The following is a 26,323-nucleotide window of genomic DNA, read 5'->3' as shown; positions in this document are numbered from 1 at the left end:
CCCTGAGAGATGTTCATCCATTCTCTGTTTAAAAGCCTCCAGAGAAGAAGACTCCACCATCCTCTGAGGCAAAGAGTTCCACTGCTGAACAGCTTTTACTGTCATGAAGTTCTTCCTAATGATCAATCCAATGAAAAACATACTCTCTTTTATTTTTCTTTGTGAAGACAATTGCTACCAAGGAATATATTCCAAAGCTTGTACAATGCCAGCATGTATATAAGACAGGTATGAAAAATACCATGAATTTCATGTTTGGACTTGGGTCTTGGACTATATACTGTGTGTGTGTGTGCAAGCATTCCAAAAACTGAGGCACCTCTCATTCCAAGCATTTCTAATAACAGGTATAGATTCATGTTAAGCAAGCTACAACCTGAACTTGAAGTTCTGGTTTTATTTGTGGGAGCAGAGTGAAATAAGTAGACCCGGGTGGGGTGAAAGCAAGCAGTGGAAAGGCTCAGTTGGCACACTTTGGGTATAATGCTGATAGGAACTCCTCCATGCAGAGCCAGGCCTACAACAGGCCCCACCGCTTGTTCTTTCCGCTGTTTGCACTGCCTGGCCTTTGGAGATAACTCTTATCTCTGCCTGCCCATCCTGCTGCATCATGGACTCTCGCCTTATTTCCAGCCTAATGGGTGGGGCTTGGCGAACTGTTGGGTAGGCAAAGCATTCCTTGACAGTTTCTCTTTCTTGCCAGTAGTCATTCATCTTGTCTATCATGAGCTACTAGTCTTTATTAGCCAAGCTTCACCTTGTTCGCCTGTCCATCTTATTTAATCACTTGCTGCAAAGTGGTGGCATTTTGAATTTGAACTTTGCCATTCCCATAGATAGGAGGAAGGCACACCTTGGCCTGGACAACTAACCCTCCCTCTTTTTTCAATGTACGACACTCTGCTGTTGAGTTTTTGTGTTTCTTAGAACGGCCACAATTCCCATATAAATTATAACTGGGTTCCATAGTTAGGCTAAGTATCATAACAGCACCTTACCTAAACTGGAAGGTAAGCAGGGTCATGAGAGACCACCAATGTAGCTGTAGGTTATATTCCAGAGGAAGAAGCAGGATCTACGAAATCTGAGAAAACTTATGAAATTCATAAGTCACCATAAATTGACAAAAAGACTTGAAGGCATTGTTCTCAGACTCCGGTCTCTTGTCTCCAGCCTTCAAGGTGAAAGAGAAAGATCTCAAGGCAAAAGCACTGCTTTGAAAAGTATGTGTATATATTTTTCTCATTTATTAGCCTTTAAAAATAGTGCACTCTCTGCAATTGTGGTCTAGTGCACTGCATCTTAAACGGTGGGTCCTGACACCAAATGAGGCCCCTTTAGCGTCATGTTGGGTCATGAAAAATTTGGCAATAGTAAAAAGTTTCTGAATGCCACCCATTTACACAAATCTGTTTGCAACAACATGCAGTGTTTACAGTGCTTCAGCTGTACTGCACAAAAATCAGCCTGTTTATGAGCCTTGCAAATGCTGATTTATTATAAATGAATGTTTGACTTTTATACCTATTTATATACCTATATGTTTAGAGCCCTGGTGGCGAAGTGCGTTAAAGCGCTGAGCTGCTGAACTTGCAGACCGAAAGGTCCCAGGTTCAAATCCCGGGAGCGGCGGGAGCGGCCGCTGTTAGCTCCAGCTCCTGCCAACCTAGCAGTATGAAAACATGCCAATGTGAGTAGATCAATAGGTACCGCTCCGGCGGGAAGGTAAGGGCGCTCCATGCAGTCATGCCGGCCACATGACCTTGGAGGTGTCTACGGACAATGCCGGCTCTTCGGCTTAGAAATGGAGATGAGCACCAACCCCCAGAGTCAGACATGACTGGACTTAACGTCAGGGGAAAACCTTTACCTATATACCTATATATCTGTGGTTATATTAAAATTATCAGATGGAAAGTGGTCACAAATAAAAAAACTTAAGAATCTCTGGTCTAGTTTATATGGCTCATGACAATAAGGAGTTGTCCCTTGTAAGATCACCTTTTAACATCACTAGAGTGTGCCCCCACACTATCAGAAGTAGACTTCCCTAGTTTTCAAGCTTTGATGCTGAAATCTCAGGACTGGGATTTAACATGCCAACCCTACTCTCAGGCCTCTTCTGCACTGCCATATAAAATCCAGATTATCTGCTTTGAACTGGATTATATGGCAGTGTAGACTCATACAATCCACTTCAAAGCAGATAATGTGGACTCTCTGCTTTGATATTCTGGATTATATGGCAGTGTAGAAGGGGCCTCAGAAACTGGAAACTGAAATCAAGTACAGTTATAAGTGTGCCTGTTAGATGCATTCATATCCTGTTTTTCTCCAGTGATCTTAAGGTGACATACATTGTTCTCTGTTCCAATAATTTTATTTTACAACAATGCTGTGGAATAGGCCTGAATGAAAGAGAGTACAACAGGCTCAAGGTCACTGAATAAATTTTATGATTTAATGGGGACTAGAGACCATGTCCAGTCCACCTCAGAACTCTCACTACTATACTATACTGGCTTTTTAAATATTAAAATTATCAATTGCAATGAACATCAATAGAGGTAGCAAGCATTGGATAGGAGTGTTAATATAAAATTTACCAGTATTTCTGGGACATGAGAGAAGCCTCCCACAAGGATGGTAAAAACATTAAAACATCCTGGCGTCCCCTGAGAAATGTCCTTACAGATGGCCAATTCTCTCACACCGAAAGCGACTTGCAGTTTCTCAAGTCACTCCTGACACGGAAAAAACCCCCAATATTTCCCATTTGAAAATTAAATGTGTGTGATAAAGCTAATCTCTTTCCCAAAATACATTTCCCCCTTTTGTATCCAATTGAATACATTTTTGTGTCCATGGTCATATAAAAATTGGTGCTTTGTTTTGTTAAAAATTTGGAACAAGAAACCTTGGAGTCGGTGTGAAATAAACAATATTTTATTTTAAAAAAAACATAAATGAAAAAATTTCTTGAGATATGTTGTGTCCCCATGCATTTTGTCATTACAATTTATGCATGTGTCTGTGCATCTCTTATAAGGGGTTGCTTTAATCTCTGCTTTGCTAGTAAAACTGAATTGCTGTGATACCTGTCTAAAAAGTGTGTCACCAACATGAAATATTTGGAAAGCTCTGGTATACAAATAGGATGGACCTGGCTTTGACCCAGGTTTGGTTGTCTTCAATTCATTGCATAGAGACATTCTCATACTTAGCCAAGTAAAGGCTTAACTGAGGGCCCTTCCACGCAGCCCTATATCCCAGAATATCAAGGCAGAAAATCCCACAATATCTGCTTTGAACTGGGTTATCTGAGTCCACACTGCCATATATTCCAGTTCAAAGTAGAAAATGTGAGATTTTCTGCCTTGGTATTCTGGGATATAGGGCTATGTGGAAGAGCCTTAAGTAAGGTCTTCTGGCTTGATCCTCTTAAACTGATGGAAACATCACTTATATTCCAGGATCTGATCCCAGGTTATCCCAGGTTTTCACCTGGGTTATACGAGTCTCCACTGCCAGATAATCTGGGATCAGAAGATAATCTGGGATCAGATCCTGTGATATAGGGCAGTGTAGAAGGGGTCTATGTAGACAAGCCTTTATTATAATTGTCACATTCTTGCTGCAATTGTAAATGCCACGCAAATTTTCCAATAGATTGTGTGACAGTTCAGGAAAGGTTACTTATTTAAGTATACCCAACTAAATCTTAACTAACAACTATTTAATTATTTCATAATTAACTAACGTAACCTCTTAATCAATTATTTGCTACAGATTCTGGTTGTTGCTTTTCTTTCTGGTTAACGGAGAGCATATCTTTGCCTGAAAAATCCAGTTCAGCTGAATAAAATCCCACATTTTCTGCTTTGAAATGGAATATATGGCTGTATGGACTCAGATAACCCAGTTTAAAGCAGATAATTGTGGGATTTTCTGTCTTGATTTTCTGGGTTATATGGCTGTCTGGAAGGGCTCTAAGTTATCCATTTATATAAATGGCCCTGAGACAAGGGGCCCTTCCAGACAGGCCCTTTATCCCAGCATCTGACCCCAGGTTTTCTGTTTATCCCAAATTATCTGGCAATGCAGACTCATAATCTGGTTTAAAGCAGAAAACTTGGGATCCGATCCTGGGATATAGGGCCTATATGGAAGGGCCCAAGTCTCAAACATGGCTGAAGGAGTTTCTTCTGGAGGAGTTTTGACCTGAAATTTCTTCAGCTTTGAAACTATTATCTATATCTATATATATAAAAGAGTGATGGCATCAGGGCAGCGGACAAAACAACAAAACTACAGGCCCCCCAACCTTGAAATTTGACAACACAACCATCATTCACGGCTCTAGGTTGATACAACAAAAAGAAAAGAAAAATAAAGTCCTAATTAGAGGGAAAGGAATAATTGGTTTTATCCCATTGCTGCCAGTTACAAGGCTAAGTTCCGCCCACTTGGTCTCCTAGCAACCTACTCAGCCCAGGGGACAGGCACAGTTAGGCCTCACTTAGGCCTCTTCCACAGATTATCTAATTTGCACTAGATTATATGGACAGAAAAAGTAGTTCCATGCACAGTAATGCTATATAGTAATGACTGTATTTACAAATTTAGCACCAAAATATCACAATGAATTTAAAACACTGTCTACAAAAACATTGACTACTAAAAGGCAGACTGCGTTGGATAATCCAGAACACTGGATAAGCGAATGTTGAATAAGTGAGATTCTACTGTAATATCAAATAATTACTGTGGTAATCAAGTCTAACCCAATTCTGCCATGGAGGACACACTCCAAGCACATGGCCAACAGATGGCCACCCAGCCTCTCAATACTACTACTACTACTAATAATAATAATAACATCATCATATAATCCTAAGGTTTGGAATGACCCCTAAGGATCATCCAGCTCAACTTCCTTCTACCATGCAGTAGGACACAATCCAAGCACTCCTGACAGATGGCCATCCAGCCTCTACATAATGATGATGATGATGATGATGATGATGATGATGATGATAATAATAATAATAATAATAATAATAATAATAGAAGCATAGAATCCAAGAGGTTGTAGAGACCCCTAAGGGCCATCCAGCCCAACCCTTTCTACTATTGCAGCAGGACACAATCCAAGCATTCACAACACATGGACAACATATAAATACTATACAATACTACACAGGGACATAGACCCCCTCTACCCTCACCACTTTCACAGTACACAAACAACCAAATGCATACTAAACATAAAGACAATCATACAACAGACATTCAATACCACCACTACCTCAACAAGTTCTCACCAACACCACCAGACAATGCCACAGCAACGCGTGGCCGGGCACAGCTAGTTATTATTATTATTATTATTAATAATAATACTATTTATTACCTACCCCTTCTCGTCGCTCAAGGCAGGTTACAATAGAGCACAAAACTTATGTAAAAAACTTATGTACTACCGGTATGTATTTTTCACAATAACATTGAAATCTGAAATATACTGTATACTGTTATGGTCTGAAACATTTGGAATGCCAAAAGTTCTTCTTCCAGTCAGGCTAAGGCACTGTATATGCAACTGAAATAGCCACAAATTTCCCTTTTCATCCCTACTTTTCTCCTGCTATTTGCCGTCAGATGTATTTAGATCTGTAAGGGCCCTTCCAGAGAGGCCCAATATCCCAGGAACGGATCCCAAGTTTTCTGCTTTAAATACATCAAAGATTATATGAGTCCCCACTGCTAGATAATCTGGGATAAACAGAAAATTTGGGATCAGATCCTGTCATATAGGGCTTGTCTGTATGGGCCCTAAGACTCTCAAGCAGGGAGCTCTCACTCGTGCTATGAATGCGCTCTCTCTCTCTCTTTTATTTTTGCAAAGTACTGTGCATGCTGATGGCCCTCCACACACCAAAGGAAGCAAGTTTGCAATGTATTTGTGCAAAGGATCAACCCAGAAAATACTGTATATACTCGAGTATAAGCCTAGTTTTTCAGCCCTTTTTTAAAGACTTGGCTTATACTCGGGTGAGGGTCCTGGCTTATATTTGGGTCAGCTTATACTCGAGAATATATGGTACATTTATTATTTTTCTCTTATTATTATTGGTATTATTACATTTATTTTTTTCTCTATTATTGTTGCTACTATTACATTGATTTACTCTATTTTTATTATTATTATTGATACATTTATTATTTGACTCTGATCTTATTATTATTATTGCATTTATTATTTTACTCTATTTATTATTACAGTAGAGTCCCACTTATCTAACATAAACGGGCCAGCAGAATGTTGGATAAGCGAATATGTTGGTTAATAAGGAGGGATTAAGGAAAAGCCTATTAAAAATCAAATTAGATTATGATTTTACAAATTAAGCACCAAAACATCATGTTATACAACAAATTTGACAGAAAAAGTAGTTCAATACGCAGGAATGCTATGTAGTAATTACTGTATTTACGAATTTAGCACCAAAATATCACAATGTATTGAAAACATTGACTACAAAAATGCGTTGGATAATCCAGAACGTTGGATAAGCGAGTGTTGGATAAGTGAGACTCTACTGTATTTGTATAATTTTCCTGTATTTATTATTATTATTATTACATGTATTATTTTACTCTATTATTATTAAAAGGATACATAAGCACATTTACATTGAAGAAGATGAGAATAATGATTTGATCATAGTTGGACAGTCTTATCTTAAATTAGAGCTTGATGTAAATATTCAAAAACGTTTAACCTACTGATGCCTCAATTCATGTAATTTTATTGGTATCTATTTTTATTTCTGAAATTTACCACCCTCGGCTTATATTGGAGTCAATGTTTTCCCAGGTTTTTTGTGGTAAAATTAGGTTCCTCGGCTTATATTCGGGTCGGCTTATACTTGAGTATATACGGTAGATTATCCCATTTCTATTTATATTACACCTGTGATTGGTGGGAGATGTCAAAGTAGAGCCCTCGGTGACCTCTTTTGCACTTGCTAAAACTGATATGGTGTAACTGTGCACCATGTTGCTCAGTGCACACGATTCTAGGGACCATCAGCAGAAGCAGCGACCAAAATGGTTATGATGTGTTCGCCATCCCTGACTTGCTGGAGTTCCTCGTCACATTATCTGGTCTTAGAGATAAGCGGTTTTTCAGAGAACTGACTACCACATTCACTTGAATTCTACATCAGAAGAAAAGTGACTCTGCTCCTCCCCCTTGTTTTTACCATGGCTACGAAGCCAGAGAAGTTTTGGCATCAGTTTACTACACAATACAGTCACACAACCCCCCCTCCCCCCCCCCCCCCACACACACATTTGCTGTGGTTAGGGGCATAGAACTCATGTGAAAGTGAAAAATTGTAAATAAAAATATTGCCTTTTTTTTACTTGAGAGAACACCTCTGTCGGCATCTCTAGCTTCTCCAGCCTGACTTTATGATCAACTTCTAGCAGAGACTGATCATAGGCTTGTACTAGAAGACTTAGAAATTCCTAGAGAGAACATTTTAATCACATCCATGAACAATAAAATTCTCAAAAGTCAAACCCATAAATAGTAAGACCAACTGTCATTTCTACACATGCAGCTATGCATGATTATGTCCACACTTCAACATTTGTTTATTTATTTATTTACAGTATTTATATTCCGCCCTTCTCACCCTGAAGGGGACTCAGGGCGGATCACATTGTATACATATAAGGCAAACATTCAATGCCATATACACATAGAACAAAGACAGAGACAGACGCAGAGGCAATTTAACCTTCTCCTGAGGGGATGTTCAATTCTGGCCACAGGGGGGAGCAGCTGCTTCATCATCCACTGTGACGGCACTTCCTCATTCCAACGTCATAATTTAGTTAAATTTGCCTCCCCACTTTATAAGTGGTACCTTATTTCCTACTTGATAGATGCAACTATCTTTCGGGTTGCTAGGTCAGCAATGAGCAGGGGCTATTTTTTAATTTTTTTAATTGACGGGTGCTCACCCTGCCACGGGCTGGCCTCGAACTCGTGACCTCATGGTCAGAATGATTTATTGCAGCAGTCTGCTTACCAGCCTGCGCCACAGCCCGGCCCCAGACATAATATCTGCTTTCTAACTATCATGGCTATGGCAGTAGTGGATATAAAATCAAGAAGTTGGAAGAGATCTCTTGGGCCATCCAGCCCAACCCACTGCCAAGAAGCAGGAAAACCGCATTCAAAGCACCCCCGACAGATGGCCATCCAGCCTCTGCTTAAAAGCCTCCAAAGAAGGAGCCTCCACCACAGCCTGGGGCAGAGAGTTCCACAACTGAACAGCTCTCACAGTTAGGAAGTTCCTGATGTTTGAAGTCATTGTTTCACGTCCTAGTCTCCAGGGCAGCAGAAATATCTATCTATTTCTAGTAGTTTTTATACTCTACTCCTGTCCAGGTTCTCAGGACTCCTGTCTGTCAGCAAAGACAAGACTGTTCTTTCTCTTGGGTTTGCAAACTGAAAAGACGGGACACAAACAAAAAAAAAACAAGGAGGGAAAAGACAAGGGAGAAAAGTTTTTAATATTATCTAATTTCTCCTTTCTTGCCATTCCATTGAATGAGGACTGCTTATGAATGATTCAGAGTCTGCGGTGGCGCAGTGGATTAAACCACTGAGCTGCTGAACTTGCTGACCAAAAGGTCGGTGGTTCAAATCCAGGGTGCGGAGTAAGCTCCCGCTGTCAGTTCCAGCTTCTGCCAACCTAGTAGTTCGAAAACATGCAAATGTGAGTAGATCAATAGGTACCGCTCTGGTGGGAAGGTAAAGGTGCTCCATGCAGTCGTGCCAGCCACATGACCTTGAGGTGTCTATGGACAACCCCCAGAGTTGGACACAACTGGACTTAACGTCAGGGGAAAACATTTACCTTTACCTATGAATGATTCAGGAGATATTTAAAAAGTGGATTTTGAAGCACTGGTTGAATTGGGGAAAGGAGCCAGGCTTAACAGCGCAAGAAGAGGGAGGCTTAGCCATGGGGAGCAAAGAAAAACACAGGAGAATGAGGCAAAAGGAATTACAACCCTCGGGAAGAACAAGTGGAAGAAAGAAAAATAAAATGGGCACGGGAGAGGGGAAGAAATACTGGATCATGTTACAGTGCATATCCAGTAATATGTGAATATGTTGAATTTTTTCCTAGTTGTTCCTATGTGTGAGCAGGGAGCTTGGGATGAGAGGACTAGAAGTTTCAGACTTGGTCAACTGCCCCCAGACATCTTGCCAGTTGCGTTTTGTTCTTGGCCTATCTTCCGACTCTCTCCCACTCATCCCTCTCCAGGATATTTGGGGGGAATACCCAATTCTTGTTCTTCTTTGAAGCTTCATGCATAGCATGATTGCACACACGCAGGCATGCATGCATGCAAAGACTGCTCCCCCCCCCCTTGCTGACATTCAGCCTCCTGGCTCTGCCTTGTCACCCACATTGCCCAAACCGTCAGCACCGATATCTGATAAAGCCTTATCAGAGCTGTCCAGCACTGCTAGCTCAGAACTGGTTGGCTGCAGTTTCAGCACCACCCCAAAAGCAATGAGACATGGTGCACAGCTCAAGAGTTTTGAGAGGCCCAGAGAAGAATCTGGTTTGCAAAACCTTTTTTGGATCTTCTTGGATCTGTGGATCCAAGGGAAAGTTAAACCTTTTAGCATAAAATAACATCAAATAGAAAGTATAGAACCTCTGAGGATGCCTGCCATAGATGTGGGCGAAACATCAGGAGAGAATACTTCTGGAACATGGCCACACAGCCCGAAAGACATACAACAACCCTGTGATCCAGAATTGTTTCTGAGCAATTGTTTCATGCAATTTAAAAGACAACACCTCCCCCCTTCTTGTTCTGGTGATGACATTGAAATATAACTCCCATAATTCCTCAACACTGGCCATGATGTTGAGGACAATGGGGACTGGAGTCTAAATACATTACACTATGTAACACAATTTTTGTTACTGGCTTATAAATGTCATTTCCTGATTGGTTCCATCATAAAACATGGAAAACGTTTATTAAACTGCCAAAACTCTAAAACACATATTGCTATATTTTTTTCAATGAAAAAATTAAACCCGGAATCTCAACCAGTGGCTGATACTTGCAGGAACATCTCAGTAAGCGAGAGTTCAAAAGTGGCAGTCTAAAACCCAGAACCTCAATCAGTGGCTGACGCCAGATGAGAGACTCCCTCCTGGGCACACAGAAGACTGGGTGACTTGGAAGGAGGTGAACAGACTGCGCTCTGGCACCATGAGATGCAGAGCCAACCTTAAGAAATGGGACTACAAAGTGGAGTCCACTACATGCAAGTGTGGAGTAGAGCAAACCACAGACCACCTCTTACAATGCAGCCTGAGCCCTGCCACATGCACCATGGAGGACCTTCTTACAGCAACACCAGAGGCACTCCAAGTGGCCAGCTACTGGTCAAAGGACACTTAGTATAATGCCAAGTTTTTTAAAACTTAGTGTTTTCAAATACATTACAACTTATACCCTCGGTTTGCTTTTGACACGATAAATAAATAAATGAATATCTGATAAAGAGTCTCAACCAATTCAACATAGTTTGTGGCAGCCACAAAAGCAAAGTTTCTGAAGTATAACAATTACTTTCAAAGTAAATACTGCACAATTAAACAGAAAATAACACTTTCAAACCAGGAACAGATTTTTTTCAAATTGTGTTACATATTGTAATCAGATTCAAACATTCTCTAAACCCATCCAATGCTGTTGATGGGAAGGATTATATGCCACATTCACCTCTAGAATGGCTTCTGTGATGTGCCAGCTTATCCTGCGGTCTTCTTCTTCTTCTTTTTTTTTTGAATATTTTTTTTATTACATTACTATTAATTTTGTTACAATTCATATAATTAAGTCTTTTCCTTCCCCCAGTGTTCTACCCGTTGTGCTCCCCATCATCGGAGTCCATTTCTTTATAGTCCAACCAGAACCTCATTTGGTCTGGTGGGGGTTGATCCCCATCTTCTCTCCTTAATGTTTCTTCAATAAATTTCTTCCATATACTTTCAAAGTCATTTTTCTTTCTTAGGCCTTTTTTGACTTTTAAATTGCATACTAATTTAACATTTATTGCTAATTTCCAAATTTCCTGGTACCTATCTTCTATTTTAATTTCCACCTCCCCTTTCCAATTCCTTGCTATTAATAACCTTGCGGCCGTTAGCAACATTGTTACCAAATTCTTTTCGTTTTCTTTCCATTCATCTGTATTATAAATAGATAATAGTATAGTCGCTGGGTTTGTATTAATTTTTTTCTTCATGATACTCTCTATTTCTATTATGACCTTTCCCCAAAAACTCTGTACATACTTACATTCCCACCACATATGAATATATGGACCCTTTCTTGACAACCCCTCCAACATTTTTCTGAACAACTCTTATCCATATTATATATCTTTATTGGGTTCAAATACCACTTCAATACTATCTTGTAATAGTTTTCTTTTATTCTAATTGATAAATTTTTGAGATGCCTTGCTTTCCATAATTTTTCCCAATTTCTTTCTCCTACTTTTATTCCCAGTTCTTCCTCCCATATTTCCCTTGTTAATATCCCTTTCCTCCCACCTTTAATCTCTATTAATATTTTATATATCATACTGGTTATCCCTTTCGGATATGCATTTCCCTCTTTAGTCTGTTCTTTTAATACTATATTTTCAAATTTTGTTGGCTCTCTTTCCTCCCAGCTCTTTCTTTGCCAATTTTGGAACCATTTATCTAATTGGACCCAATGAAGCCATGATATATTTAAATCACCTAGGATTCCCTTTATGTTGCTTTTCTCCTTTATTTGTTCCCTCCAACTTCCAATTTTGTCTAATTTCTTCCTTTTCAATTCCTTATCCATCACATTTTTTAAGTTTTTAGGAAATTTCTTCTCCATTATCACTGGCATACTACTGCGGTCTACTTCTGAATACATGTAGCTACACTGGCACCCTTAGTGCCACCTAAACCACTGTTAGCAAGAGCACCAGGGACGACCAAAGATATTATGCCGCCTAAGACAAAGCACATGAGGACTCCCCACCCTTTCCACTTTATGTACAGAAGCCAACTAACTTGGCTGTTGTATTTTAGTTTCTTCTACTACATCTGACAAAACAAGGCTGAGAATGCAATATACTGAGCCCATCTTGCTCTACTCTGAATGGGAGCAACTCTTCAGAGTTTCAGCCAGGGTCCTTTTCTAATCTTAACTGGAGATCCAAATTAGTCCCTGGTGGCCTTCTATCCATGAGTCAACTCTGCCTGATCTTGCTTCCAAAATGTGATAAATGGACAATCATTACAGTCCTATGATTCCGCCTTAATGGCATGGCTGCACGTTAAGGAATCCTGGGATTTATAGTTTGTCAGAATTGCCAGTGGATCTCCCTGGCTGTGGATTCTAAGCCCATTTGCCTACACTGTGAATCCCAGGATGTTGCCATGGCAGTTCAAATGGAACTGTGGAATTATAACGTAGTGTGAACTGGCTCCAAATGGTATGACAGCTGGATTTAAATGGTGGAATCCAGCTATATAGCACATCACTCTGTCCTCGGAAAAAGGGAAATGGGCCAGGCTTTCCAGGAGGGAAGGTTCAGTGGCTGCCAGTGCTCCCTTCTAGCACATGAACGTTGAGGTGCTTGCTGTACTCTTCCTAGTGAAATACTTGAGTATAAGCCTAGTTTTTCAGCCCTTTTTTAAGACCGAAAAAGCCCCCCTCGGCTTATACTCGGGTGATGGTCCTGGTTGGCTTATATTTGGGTCACCTTATACTCGAGAATATGTGGTACATTTATTATTTTTCTCTATTATTATTGGTATTCTTACATTTATTATTTTTCTCTATTATTGTTGCTCCTATTACATTTATTTTATTCTATTTTTATTATTAATAATACATTTATTATTTTACTCTATTTATTATTACATATATTATTTTACTCTATTTATTATTATTATTATTATTATTATTATTACATGTATTATTTTACTCTATTATTATTATTATTATTATTATTATTATTATTATTATTATTATTAATTTATTTAGTTTATTTATATCCCACCTCCATCTCCCCCGAAGGGGACTCAGGGTGGCTCACAGAAATATCAAATAAATGCAATAACAGTATACAATACATCAATAAACAAAAACATGCACCAATTATAAAATCTGAACATTAACATATGATATAAAAACACGCTTAATAAAACTTAGAATTAAAACCAGCGAGGTTGCAGTAATAGATAAGCTAAAGTGCGCATTATAAGTTGTACATTCAAGATGACAGATAAAGTGCAGTAAAGTCATTTGGAATTTAAAAGGATACATTTACATTGGATACATAAGCACATTTACATTGAAGAAGATGAGAATAATGATTTAATCAGAGTTGGACAGTCTTATCATAAATTATGGTTTTATGTAAATATTCAAAAAACATTTAACCTACTGATGCCTCAATGTAATTTTATTGGTATCTATTTCTATTTCTGAAATTTACCACTCTCGGCTTATACATGAGTCAATGTTTTCCCAGCTTTTTTTTGTGATAAAATTAGGTGCCTCGGCTTATATTCGGGTCGGCTTATACCTGAGTATATACGGTAACTAGTTTTGAGTCAAGTAAGCCATGGTGTATTACAGGAGCAACTTCAAAACCTGGACAGTATGCTCGAAAGAGCCACTGCACCAGATAGACACAAAAGTGCCCCATAGAGACCAAGAGCAAGAGGGTCTCCCCAGTGTGCTGCTCCACTCAGGCATTGATAATGCTGCGGGCACAGAGAAGCCATTGAAATCCACAAGCAGAAAGGAGAAAATCATGAAAATGAACAAAATCTGGCTCTGAGGATGCCTGCCATAGATGTGGGAGAAATGTAAGGAGAGAATGCTTCCAGAACATGGCCATACAGCCCGGAAAACACACAGCAACATAGTGAGATGATTCCACTTGAACCACCATGGTTCAATTTTATGGAGAGGTACTTGGAATTCAAATCTAGATAGCTCTGCTAGTTTATCAAACTACTAATCCCAGATTCCATTGGACATTGTCATGGCAGTTAAAGTGGAATCATGTTCACAGGGTGATTGATCTCCAACTGTCCTGGGGAGAGTTCTTATTAATGCTTTGCCATTCCACCTTTTCATCTACTTTTAAAATATCCAGTTTCTCTGTATTGCCGAAGACTTTCATGGCCAGAATCACTGGGTTGCTGTGAGTCTTTTGGGCTGTATGGCCATGTTCCAGAAGCTTTCTCTCATGACGTTTAGCCCACATCTGTGGCAGGCATCCTCAGAGGTTGTGAGGTATGTTGGAAACTAGGCAAGTGGGGTTTATATATCTTTGGCAGTAATACACTGACAGCATTTTACTTAAAGACAGACAGAAAAGCAGCATTATTTTCAATAGCCTTGAAAAGTTGTAGCATGTCAGCTATTGTTCTCTCTTTCTGACCTATTTGACATCACTTTCTGCATAGAAATTTGGATGCCCAACAATCGTGCTGTAAATACTATAGATATGTCCATAGCTGCAAATCAATCAGATCGGCCTTTCGGTTCTGCCTCATGCGACTATTTACTGTTCTTTAAATATGCAAAGACAGAAATGATGAGAAGAAGGACATATGTGTATGTAAGGATTTCTCACTCAACCTATTTACAAATCCTCTATGAACTCTTCTTGTGGTCATCAGTAATATAAAGTCTGAAGGCCATAAAATAAAGTAAAATAGAATAGAATAAACACATGCAGCTACAGCTGCACCCCTTGCACAGCGTGAAAGGCTGTGCAAAAGATATCTTGTACTCAGGAACTCTACTAGTGAGAGATAAGACTGCAAAAGATATTACAGATTGCTGACTTCCACTTTTTTGTTTTTAATACTTGAACAAGCCTAGTCTCTCGTTTCTTTCCATAGTTTTGGGATGAAATCTGGGAATTTGGGCTTCCGTGCATGACACCGTGCTTGACATTGTACTTGTCCAGACCTGGATGCAAACATCAGAACCGGAAGCCTGAGTTTCATTTCCAGATCCACAAACTAGAGTTTTGCAACTGGGGACCATCCCTGTCATTGGGCACATATGGGGAATATATGTCTTTCCACCTCTTTCCCTCTTTCTATCCTTCATCCTTCTTGCTAGTCCCTTTTGACAGAGGCGGAGACAGCACTTGGGTGGTGGTTGCTGTGTCATTTTTTTCTTTTTGGGCTGTTAGTCCCCTCCTTGTTTGTTGAGCTCTCTTTCTGCCATCAATACAGCCCAGGATCTTGTGGGGAGGACTCAACTGAGAGGCAGATCAACTGACGGCAGTGGGAAAATTTTCTCCACGGCTATCTCAGCCTTTTTTTCCTGTTCAACCAAAGGACCAAGAGTCATCCAGAAAGTTATCAAACTTTGGGCTCCACATCAGGTCAGTTTCATTCAATGGACGCACCAGATCTGGTATATTAAAGGTTGTTACTGTTGACTTGTCTATGGGATAGATAGAAAGAGCTAAGAATAGAAATAAAGAAACGATAAGAGAGAAATGGGAATTCTGTTGTTGTTGTTTTTTTAAAAAAGCTGATAAGTGGAAATTTGAGATAATACCATGGCTGGGTCAGGAGAAGTATTTATTTACCAAAAAGAAACCCTGGGGTTCATCTACTTGAAAGTCACATCCTCTACTCTGACTGCCCTTCTCACTGCAATTGAATTGTTGGAACTTACTATTGCTGTTGACATGGGAGAACCCTTCTGTTAATTGTTGTTTTACATGGTCTGAGATGGAGTTCGGCGTTAAAAACAACTTTCAAGGCTAAGCTCTGACTACTCCTCACTTTGGTTGACCTTTCATAAATATATATATATACACACAGTGGCGAAGTGCATTAAAGCACTGAGCTGGAGACCGAAATGTCCCAGGTTCAAACCCCGGGAGCGGCGGGAGCAGCCGTTGTTAGCTCCAGCTCCTGCCAACCTAGCAGTTCGAAAACATGCCAATGTGAGTAGATCAATAGGTACCGCTCTGGCGGGAATGTAAGGGCGCTCCATGCAGTCATGCTGGCTACATGACCTTGGAGGTGTCTATGGACAACGCCGGCTCTTCGGCTTAGAAATAGAGATGAGCACCTACCCTCAGAGTCAGACATGACTGGACTTAACGTCAGGGGAAACCTTTACCTTTATACACACACACACACACACACACATATCCCGAAGGGACTCGAGGCGGTCAACAAAATACAGCAAAGTGCCACATATAGATAATACATAAATCTGAAATGATAAAACCACAGAATCACCAGAAGTACCACATAAGTTGTATAGATAGAGAAAGTGCAACAAGTAGGTATCCTATCCGCTGTCTCTTTCTTCAGATGGTGAAGTGTGTTGGAACGGGCAGCACCCAGTCCAAAGGCACCCATAACAGCTGAACAGTTTGCAAAGGTTAAAACATCAAGTGATCACAACAGAAACTAACTAGTACAGACGAGCAGGGCAGGCTCTCATTTTTTAGTTGCATGAAAGGCTGTTTATGCAGTAGATTAAAAAATGGAGCCTAAAAAAGTTTTCTATAATCTTGGTGATCTTTTTTGCCAGCAAAGCAATTTGTAGACATCTTTTTAAAAATCCAAAAATCTAAATGTGCTCACAAACAACTTTTATCAACGAGGGGAAGGAATGTATAGATTAACAGATGAATGTCTAGCCAAATGTGGTTGATTTTAAAGTCCCATTAGGTGGTCAAAGTTTTGATAATAGAAAATCAAGTCAGGAACAACATTGGATGGGATGAAGATTACAGTGCTGTATAGAACATGCACATGCATATACTGGTGAATTTTCCTGGGTTTACTATTGAAAGGTACAGGGTTCAGTAAGGTTCTTTGAGTTTTCTTACTGATACTGGCATTGTAGAGTAAAACAAATCATGCCAAAAAGGAGAAAAGAAAGTGTTCCTCGCACCATCTTGGCCACTGGAAATGCAAATTCCCAAACACAAATCCTCTTTCTTTTGGACAAAGGATGAAGTGAGAATTGAGAAGATAAACTTGGAGGTCTGAAGAGCATTTGCTGTGTGGGAAATGGGTGGGTAGCCTAAGTGAAAAATAAAAAGGCTGGCAAACTTTTTTTTTTTTAAAAAGGAAACCTCACAAATGTCATATAGCACATTAACTCTTAAGAAATGTATTATATGTGTTGTCGAAGGCTTTCATGGCTGGGAACACAGGATTGTTGTATGTTTTCCGGGGTGTATGACCATGTTCTAGAAGTATTCTCTCCTGACGTCTCACCCACATCCATGGCAGGCATCCTCAGAGGTTGTGAGGATGCCTGCCATGGATGTGGGCGAGACGTCAGGAGAGAATACTTCTAGAACATGGCCATACAGCCCGGAAAACATACAACGACCCAAATGTATTATAGCACAAGCTATCACAGACGGTAGCCTAAGTCAACATAGGCATGGAGTGTGTCACAGAGAATTTTTGATATTTAGATATAGTATACATGGCTGGCGTGTTCTGTACATTTGTTGCTGGTGTCTTCAAGTTGTTACCTAGGACAATCCTATCATGGGGCTTTCTTGGTAAGAAATATTCAGAGGGGATGTGCCATTGCCTTCCTTTGAACCCAGGAGAGGGTGACTTGCCAAAGTGGGTTTCCATGGCTAAGGCCCCATCCACACAGCTGTATAAAATCCACATTGAACTGGATTATATGGCAGTGTCAACTCATATAACCCAGTTCAAACCAGACATTGTGGATTATCTGCTTTGATATTCTGGGTTATATGGCTGTGTGGAAGGGCCCCGGTGGGAATTCAAACTCTGGTCTAACCCAGCACTCAAATCATTACACTACATTGGCTCTCATATACATGCCTGAGATTCTAGATAGCAGTTCATGTATAGTAGTACAGTAGAGTCTCACTTATCCAACATAAATGGGCTGGCAGAATGTTGGATAAGCAAATATGTTGGATAATAAGGAGGGATTAAGAAAAAGCCTATTAAACATAAAGTTAGATTATGATTTTACAAATGAAGCACCAAAACATCATATTATACAACAAATTGGACAGAATAAGTAGTTCAATACGCAGTAATGCTATGTAGTAATTACAGTATTTACAAATTTAGCACCAAAATATCACAGTGTATTGAAAACATTGACTACAAAAATGTGTTGGATAATCCAGAATGTTGGATAATTGAGACTCTACTGTATATGTATGCATTAGTTCTACAGTGTACATGACTCCATGTAGTTGAGTAGATGAAACTTGTGCTCTAATTCACCTAAATGATAGCTGGAATGGGAAAATTGGACTAGACCATGTTGGAATAAATCTTAGTTCAAAATAACAATCTTCTAGGGAAAATTGGTATTTTAAGATCCATATATAATATGCTCAGGGGTAGTAGTTGAGAGAAAGTACTTCACTAAAAGGTACTTAGTGGGTTCATGGCGAAGGCAACATTCAAAATGGAGATTTCCCACCAGACACTCTTCGGAGCAACAGGGCACCAAATATGGAAGCATTGCTATACATTAACAAATATATGCAGCGCAAGGATAGAATGGTTTCTGCAAACAAAGGAATAGCAAACGTGAAAGTTGGTAGGGATAGTAGCCATAAATTGGATTTTTAAAAGCATATTAAGTAAATGGGTTCCTGGTTACACATCAAACTAATATATACCCACAAGTACAATGATATGCACTGGCAATGGTCAATAAACAGGTATAAAATATAAACTTATATTGATAAAATACAATAAGTAAAAAATTTACAATTGTAATGTTACATCAAAATGAATATATAATCGAACAATGCTTGCTCTATACATAAATTTGCCGCTTGTGAAATCAATCAGTTGAACTGAAGAACAGGTAGAACACACGACCGGTTTTGACCCATTGTTTGGTTATAAATTCATTTTGATATTCGGAACATTAACATTACAATTGTAAATTTTGTACTTACTGTATTTCATTCAATTATACCTGTTTATTGACCATTTACCAATGCATATTGTTGTACTTGTGGGTGTATATATATATATATATAGGTAAAGGTAAAGGTTTTCCCCTGACGTTAAGTCCAGTCGTGACCGACTCTGGAGGTTGGTGCTCATCTCCATTTCTAAGCCAAAGAGCCGGCGTTGTCCTTAGACACCTCCAAGCTCATGTGGCCGGCATGACTGCATTAAAGCATGTCAATCACACCTTAAGAAACAAAACCCAGCAACAAGGAAATATATCAAGAGTAAAGATGAAGGCATAGGAAGGCAAAGAGTATATCTCTTGACAGGTAACAAAAATAGAATATAATTTCAGAGTGCAGGATGGGGTGGCTTTCCGTGAATCTTTCTTTCCTCTCTATAACTTCAGATTCCAGAAGCAAATGCATTTCATGCTTGTTCAGTTCTTGATAACGGGACATTCTGGAACGGTATCTGAAAAATGGGATTCAATACGATGAGATTCCAAGTTGTAGGTTGAGCATCTCTTATACAGAATTTCAAAATCCACAGTTGACTACATGGGTGGCTGAGACAGTGGCACCTTTGTTTTCTTGATGCTTCAGCATACGCAAAATTTGGTTCATGGAGAAAATAATCAAAAATGTCATCTGAAATTCAGGATCTGTGTATAAGGTATATACGAAATATCCATGAATTTTGTGTTTAGACTTGGGTGCTCTCTCGAAGATATGTCTACGTACATCTCTGCAAATACAGGCATTCCAAATAATAATAATAATAATAATAATAATAATAATAATAATAATAATAATAATAATAATAAATAATGTAAAGCAAAGTGAAAAATCTGCTTTGATTGAAGTCAAAAATCAGAAACTCCTCTAAACACAGCAGACAAAAAATCAGTACAAGAAAGCCGCACTACAAACTAGAGCTGACAACTGGCACAACAAAACATTGCATGGAAAGTTCCTTGACAAAATTGAAAGAAAAGCTGATAAGGAGAAGACCTGGCTCTGGCTCACGAATGGGACCCTGAAGAAGGAGACAGAAGACCTGATCCTTGCAGCCCAGGAGCAAGCCATCAGAACAAATGCAATTAAGGCCAAGATCGAAAAATCAGCTGATGACCCAAAATGCAAACTGTGCAAGGAAACCGATGAAACCATTGATCATATCCTCAGCTGCTGTAAGAAAATCGCACAGACAGACTACAAACAGAGGCACAACTATGTGGCCCAAATGATTCATTGGAACTTATGCCTCAAGTACCACCTCCCAGCAGTAAAGAACTGGTGGGATCACAAACCTGCAAGAGTATTGGAAAATGAGCACGCAAAGATACTGTGGGACTTCTGAATCCAGACTGACAAAGTTCTGGAACACAACACACCAGACATCACAGTTGTGGAAAAGAAAAAAGTTTGGATCATTGATGTTGCCATCCCAGGTGACAGTCACATTGATGAAAAACAACAGGAAAAACTCAGCCGCTATCAGGACCTCAAGATTGAACTTCAAAGACTCTGGCAGAAACCAGTGCAGGTGGTCCCGGTGGTGATGGGCACACTGGGTGCCGTGCCAAAAGATCTCAGCCGGCATTTGGAAACAATAGACATTGACAAAATTACGATCTGCCAACTGCAAAAGGCCACCCTACTGGGATCTGCACGCATCATCCGAAAATACATCACACAGTCCTAGACGCTTGGGAAGTGTTTGACTTGTGATTTTGTGATACAAAATCCAGCATATCTATCTTGTTTGCTGTGTCATAATAAAATAATAATAATAATAACAACTTTATTTTTATACCCCACCTCCATCTCCCCGGAGGGTCTTGGGGCGGTTTACATGGGGAACATGCCCAATTCAACAACAAATTAAAACCAACCATAGATTAAAACATAGTTCAATAAAATCAATAACATTACAAAAGACAATGACATAACATGAACCCCCCCCAACCCCCCCCCCCCCCAAAACCCTATCCTAAGCACTTTGGATAAGGGATACTCCATCTGGATCTCCTGCAAAATGTATAATCAGGGATTCCCCCAAGTCATTCACTCTGTAGTCGCTGGTTTACTTTCAGCCTAGGCTCTTCGGTTTCTGGGAGGGATCCCTTTTCTTGCAAAGTGGCCTGAGAAGGAAGCCATGAGTCTGAAGTCAAGCTGGTCTCATGGTAGGAAGTGTCTCTGATCTGTTTCACTGTTTCACAGTGGCTTAACATTGCTGCTTCTGGTTCCACAACCCGGGTGCCCTGATAAAAAAAAATATACCCGATAGATAAGTATCTGAAGTATCTGAGGGGCTAGTGATAAGACTCTACATAATAATAGCTGGGGCCCCTTCTTTCCACATATTTAGGCACATAGTGGGATGGTGAATTGGCAAAACAGCAACTGTAATTTGGGTTGAGATTAAAATATGCAAAAGGAAATATAATTTCTGCTGATAAAGATTGGTGTGTGCGTGTACATCAGAGATAAGGTGATATCTCTGATGTTTGTGGCCATGTTGTTGCTTTGAGGTATTTCAGAGATGGGAGGTGTGTGTCGATATCTAAGGTCCAAGGTATATATGTTGTTTTGGTTTACTTTGGATGTAGATCAGATATGTCAAATTCATTTTCATGAACAACCACATCAGTCATGGTTGTCTTCAATGGGCGTTGAATCCATGGACAAAGAATCTATGGATACAGAGGGCCAACAATATTTTTATGTAGTGGCGGATGCTCTTTAGTTTTTACCCACATTCTGCCTCCAGATGTTATTGAATGACAAGTCACATCACTTTTGATTATCTGCCATGTGGACTGGGGATATCTGATAACACGGTAGGAAGCAAGGTGTCTGATGACAAATACAAGATGGGACCAAGCTCGTATGGGACAAGCATTTCCTTTACAATAAAGCAACTCCCTCTCCTGGCAAACCCCACAAACAAAACCCCAAACCATTTAGAGACCTTGCAGTTTCAGGGCAACTATGACTTCATTTGGTTGAGTCTCTCTATCTGAAATGGGGTCTTCCACTTTTCCTGCTGCATAGAGTCCTATTTTTTCATATACCCAAAGTATGATGGACTCAATCATCTTGGCTTCTAGGGGGAGGTCAAACTTGATTTGCTCCATTTATGGATCTTTTTAGCAGCCCAGGGTTTACGCAGAACTCTTCTCCAGCACGACATTAGTTTGGTTTAAATAGCTGATTTTAAAGTAGATATAACTGATTTTAATGTTTGTTTATATTTATAATTATTTTATGTCCCGGAATTGAGTGCTTGCCGTATATATGTTGTGCTCCACCCTGAGTCCCCTTCGGGGTGAGAAGGGCGGAATATAAATGTTTTAAATAAAACAAACAAACAAATAAATACATTTCAAATGAGTCAATTTTTCCCCTATCAGTTTCTAGCTTTCACAAGCATGCATACAAACTGGATATCTGATGATATGGACTGTCTTAACTTTAGTATTTAATGATGCATCTTTGCACTTCAGGATCTTGCCTAGTTCCTTCAAGTCCTTCTTCTGATTTCTTGACTGCAGTCTCCATTCTGATTAATGACTGACTTGAGATATTAAAAACATACATAACAAGGAATCGGTTGCTTTTTGTTTTGAAGACTGCTCCGTCCATCTCTCCCTCCCTTCCCACCCCCTCTCTCTATATATGTATATTGCTTTATACAATCATTTTAATCCTGATAATACAATAACTCCTTATATTGCGGTTTGCTCTCCCCTCCACAAATCATGAAGTCATGAACCTTATCCCTGTCAATCACCATTAATGTAAATTGTCTTCCTAATATTTGCATGCTGTTTATGCATTAATACTTCAATCCTCATTTTTCCAAAATCTCTCTTGAGTCAAAGGAAGTCTTTAAGTCCACTATTATATTTAGTAATATAAACAATAAATGATTTCCAAGTAATCTCAAATATACTGTCTTTTATGTCTGTCCTTGCTAGCTTTAAATTGCATGCTAATTTTTCTGAAAGAGTTTTGGACCATATATTTAATCATTTTTGTATTAAGAGATTATATAACACTAGCTGTGCCCGGCCACGCATTGCTGTGGCGAAGTATGGTGGTCTGGGAAATAAAGTATTGAGGAATTGGTGGTAGTTAAGGTAAAGGGTAAAGGTTTTCCCCTGACATTAAGTCCAGTCATGTCTGACTCTGGGGGTTGGGGCTCATCTCCATTTCTAAGCCCAAGAGCCGGCGTTGTCCGTAGACACCTCCAAGGTCATGTAGGATGACTGCATGGAGCGGCATTACCTTCCCGCCAGAGCAGTACCTATTGATGCACTCACATTTGCATGTTTTTGAACTTCTGGGTTGGCAGAAGTTGGGGCTAACAGTGGGGGCTCTCTCCGCTCCCCCAATTCAAACCTGTGGCCTTTCGGTCCAGAAGTTCAGCAGCTCAGTGCTTTAACACGCTGCGCCATCAGGGGATATTATTTCCTAAAGGTTGTGAATATACAATATTTCTGAATGGTTATTTTTTTCCTGTTGGACGCAAGTATGAATGCTGCAATTAGGAAAATGATTAGGATGCAATGGCCTTGCAGCTTTAAAGCCTGGCTGTTTCCTCCCTGAGTGAATTTTTTGTTGGGAGGTGTTAGCTGGCCCTGATTCTTTCTTGTTTGGAATTCCCTTTTTTTCAGAGTGGTGTTGTTTGCGATATTTTATGTAATTCTACTGTTTGTGGCCCTGAGAAAACAGAGGATTTGCCAGACTCTGATGATGGGAATACTTTGTTGGGAGGTGTTAGCTGGCCCTGATTGTTTCCTGTGTGGAATTCCCCTGTTTATTTACTGTCCTGGTTTTAGAGATTATATTGTTCTGCATTATTCTATCCCAGTAATTATTTCATATTAAAGTAGAATCTCACTTATCCAACATTCACTTATACAATGTTCTGGATTATCCAACGCAGTCTGCCTTTTCATAATCAATGTTTTTGTAGTCAGTGTTTTAAATTCGTTGTGATATTTTAGTGGTAAATTTGTAAATACAGTACAGTAGAGTCTTACTTATCCAACATAAATGGGCTGGCAGAATAATGGATAAGGGAATATGTTGGATAATAAGGAGGCATTAAGGAAAAGCCTATTAAACATCAAATTAGGTTATGATTTTACAAATGAAGCACCAAAATATCATGTTAGACAACATATTTGGCAGAAAAAGTAGTTCAATACACAGTAATGCTATGTAGTAATTACTGTATTTATGAATTTAGCACCAAAATATCATGATATATTGAAAACATTGACTACAAAAATGCATTGGATAATCCAGAACATTGGATAAGCGAGTGTTGGATAAGTGAGACTCTACTGTAATTACTACATAGCATTACTGCACATGGAATTACTTTTTCTATCAAATTTGTTGTATAATATGATGTTTTGGTGCTTAATTTGTATAACGATTACCTAATTTGATGTTTAATAGGCTTTTCCTTAATCCCTTCTTATTATCCAACATATTCACTTATCCTGCCGGCCTGTTTATGTTGGATAAGTGAGAGTCTACTGTTTATTGATAATCTTATATTATCTGCTTAGAACTGGATTATCTGAGGCCCCTTCTTCACAGCTGTATAAAATGCCCACTGAAGTGGATTATATGGCAGTGTGGAGTCAAGATAATCCAGTGCAAAGCAGATAATATAAGATTATAAATGGGTTATATAGCTGTGTGGAAGGGCCTTGAGTCTACACTGCTATATAATCCAGTGCAAATTAGATAGCCTAAGCCTGCCTGTCCCTTAACTGAACCCTGGCTGTCCCTTGGCTTGCTAGGAGTTGGTTGCTAGGAGACGAAGTGGACAAAGATTAGCCCTCTAAACTGGCAGCAATTGGATAAAAAAAAAATCATTGCTCTCCCTCTAATTAGGACTTTGTTTTTCTTTTCTTTTTGTTGTATCAAACTGGAGGCATGGATGATGGGTTGTGTTGTCAAATTTCGAGGTTGCGGGGCCTGTACTTTTGTTGTTTTGTGAGTCGCCGTGATGCCATCACTCTTTTATATATATAGATTTGCCATGCTTTAGCTATTTTTTGCAGCACTTAACAGCAGTGTTATAAGATCATAATTTGACAAGTTTTCATTTTCATAGCAGTGGGTTAAACCGCTATACTGCAGAACTTGCTGATCGGAAGGTCAGCAGTTTGAATTCGCAGACGGGGTGAGCTCCCATTGCTAGCCCCAACTTCTGCCAACCTAGCAGTTCGAAAACATGCAAATGTGCCTAAATCAATAGGTACCACTTCAGAAGGAAGGTTACAGCACTCCATGCAATCATGCCAGCCACATGACCTAGGAGGCATCTATGGATAATGCCAGCTCTTTGGCTTAAAAATGGAGATGAGCATCAACCCCCAGAGTCAGACATGACTAGACTTAATGTCAGGGGGAAACCTTTATCTTTACCTTTAACAGCATCCCTTTATAGTGGACTTTGTCTTGTATGTCCTAAATACTTCCTCTCAGAATCTACATATTATTATTATTATTATTATTATTATTATTATTATTATTATTATTATTATTATTATTATTTTATGACACAGCAAACAAGATAGATATGCTGGATTTCGTATCACAAAATCACAAGTCGAACACTTCCCAAGTGTCTGGGACTGTGTGATGTATTTTCGGATGATGCGCGCAGATCACAGTAGGGTGGCCTTTTGCAGTTGGCAGATTGTAATTTTGTCAATGTCTATTGTTTCCAAATGCTGGCTGAGATCTTTTGGCACGGAACCCAATTATTATTATTATTATTATTATTATTATTATTATTATTATTATTACTACTACTATTACTATGTTTATGTTTATTTATACCCTGCTTTTTCACTCCAAGAGACTCACATTTCTGAACACAGCAGCCATGTATGATTCCAACCAAGTAGTTTGCCACAATGTCTCAACATAGCTTTCTCACTTCATTATTGATCTTATGGAGTGAGTTGATAGCAAAACAATTATTTAATGGGTGGCGTTTAATAGTTGCATGGAAAAGCAAGCCCTATTGCATGGAAAAATAAATCCCAGCAATCATATTAGAATATCAAGCATCACATTCAAATGGTACCCATGATGAACCATGATTGTCCATTCTTGGCTTTGAATCACTGGATTTGAATCACTGCTTTGGCTATATCTGGTTCCTCAAAAACTGGGGGATCTAGGGCCCTTCCAGAGAAG

The 26,323-nt window shown here is 39.3% G+C and overlaps 1 protein-coding gene across 1 annotated transcript in view; it reads left to right on the top strand.

The window, feature by feature from the left end:
- The first annotated feature begins 15,187 nt into the window (after positions 1 to 15,187).
- Positions 15,188 to 26,323, top strand: part of gata1 (GATA binding protein 1) — a 40,379-nt gene continuing 29,243 nt past the window's right edge. Inside the window, exon 1 of the mRNA XM_062971272.1 lies at positions 15,188 to 15,523. The gene's annotated coding sequence lies outside the window, so the exon portion shown is untranslated. The remainder of the gene's footprint in view (positions 15,524 to 26,323) is intronic.

Source organism: Anolis carolinensis, chromosome 2, assembly GCF_035594765.1.
Source record: "Anolis carolinensis isolate JA03-04 chromosome 2, rAnoCar3.1.pri, whole genome shotgun sequence".
Classification (NCBI taxonomy): Eukaryota; Metazoa; Chordata; class Lepidosauria; order Squamata; family Dactyloidae; genus Anolis; species Anolis carolinensis.
Note: the sequence above shows the minus strand (reverse complement) of the source record. Positions and strands in the feature narration are given on the sequence as shown.